Source organism: Elaeis guineensis, chromosome 1 (assembly GCF_000442705.2).
Source record: "Elaeis guineensis isolate ETL-2024a chromosome 1, EG11, whole genome shotgun sequence".
Lineage (NCBI taxonomy): Eukaryota > Viridiplantae > Streptophyta > Magnoliopsida > Arecales > Arecaceae > Elaeis > Elaeis guineensis.
The window spans coordinates 134329562-134331464 of NC_025993.2; the positions used below are offsets into that span (position 1 = coordinate 134329562).

General features: G+C 37.3%; 1 non-coding gene across 1 annotated transcript; it reads right to left on the minus strand.

Annotated features, from left to right (window-relative positions):
* Positions 1-313: 313 nt before the first annotated feature.
* Positions 314-420, minus strand: LOC140854986 (small nucleolar RNA R71). Its single transcript, XR_012138079.1, has one exon. It is a non-coding gene; the product is annotated as a small nucleolar RNA R71 (small nucleolar RNA).
* Positions 421-1903: the final 1483 nt, after the last annotated feature.

Here is a 1903-nt window from a genome sequence, read left to right on the forward strand (position 1 = left end):
CATCGACTTGTATTTACTTACCTGATATTCTTGCAAGGCACTATGAGATTAAGTCGACCACAATCCAGATGCTCCCGTCTTTCTATGGGAATACTAATGAAGATCCTTACAAGCATCTGGATGAGTTCTTAAAAATTTGTTCCACGATGAAAATTCAAAATTTTACTGATGATGCACTTAGATTGACCTTATTCCCCTTCTCACTTAAAGATAAAGCCAAGTATGGCTTGGCACAATAGGAAGACCAATCCAAACTTGAGCTGAAATGCAGCATGAGTTTCTTAAGAAATTCTATTCCATAGGTCGAACCAACATCATGAGGTGAGCCATCACTGGATTTGCTCAGCTTCCAGGGGAACAAATTCATGAATCATGAGAGAGACTTAAGGAACTTCTTAGAAAATGCCCACACCATGGTCTATCTAAGTGGCAAATTGTTCAAGCTTTTTATTAAGATTTAGGTGATCAATACAGACAGATGGTAGATGCATCTTGTGAGGGTGCATTCATGAGTAAAAGTGAGGATGAAGCCTACACTTTATTTAAAACTTTGAGTAAAAATTCAATCAATCATGCTTCATTATCCTCCAACAAAAGATCAATCCCTCACCAAAAGCGGACAGAAATTTTTGAGATCAAGCAAACAGACTCTAGTCCTAAGGCCGATCTGAACCTAATAGCCCAAAGATTAGATAAAGTCGACCTTCTTACCCAAAAATTTGATCAGTTTCTAGTATTAGGTCAACAATCTCCTGCATAATACACACCACCACCTAATTATCAGGAGATTTGTTCTACCTGTGCTAGCTCAGCCCATCATGTTAGTGAATGTCCTACGGCTGCACAGTTTTCACCTTTCATCCAAAAATAAGTTCAAGCTGCTCAAGATTACTCTAAACCTATCAATGACCCATTCTTAAATGCATATAACCAAGATTGGAGGAACCATCCTAATTTTTTTGGAGACCCCAACAGACTTGGGCTCAGACCTAAATTCTTCCTTTACAAAACTTTCGGAGTAGACCTCCATACCAGAATCATGCCTACAATAGAGGTCAGTCCAGTCAATCTATCGAGCCACTATATCAAAATTAGCCACCATACCCACCTCCTCAACAGACTAATCTAGCTGATGATAGATTAAACCAACTACAACAATTGATCATTACCTAACAACAATCTATCGCTAGGCTAGAAGCACAAATAGGACAATTAGCTGAGTCTACTATGAGGAGAGAATCAGGTCAACTCCCAAGCCAACTAGTACCAAATCCTAGGAACAACCCATCCACTCATCAACCACCTGGACCTAGTCATCAATCCAATGTTCCATCTAAGAATTCTCAATTTAAAAATGCCAAAGCAATTACTGAACTTAGAAGTGATAGGATTCTTAATGACCTATACTAAGATCAGGTGAGAGAAACAAGTATTGATGCTAGCCCAAATGAAAATTTAGAAGAAGAGATTAGTACTGAGACTAGCCCAATAGAAGAACCTGAGTTCAGTACTGATATTGATCTAAGTGATACTGAGAAGAGAGCGGATGAGCTATCCGAGATATATCCACCAAAAGTTTTATTTTTTTCAGCCCTAAAAGTCGGTTCTTCTTCTTTAGAATCACCATCCCCTTCAGAATTGAAATCGTCCTCAGTTACACTTGAGAATACATGTTTAGAAAAAAATGGCATCCTTCCAGTATCCATTGCATCGAACTTAACTCCTAAACTAAAAACTCAATTCATGAGCATTTTAGAAGAACAAATAGGAGAAATTCTCAATAAACAAAGATCTAAAAATTATCTTACTACAATTAAAAATGGGGAAGTGAAATACTTTCTAAAGATTGGTAATAAAATATTAAAATTTATCAAAGATCATCTTCTTGAGATTGGCAATCCAA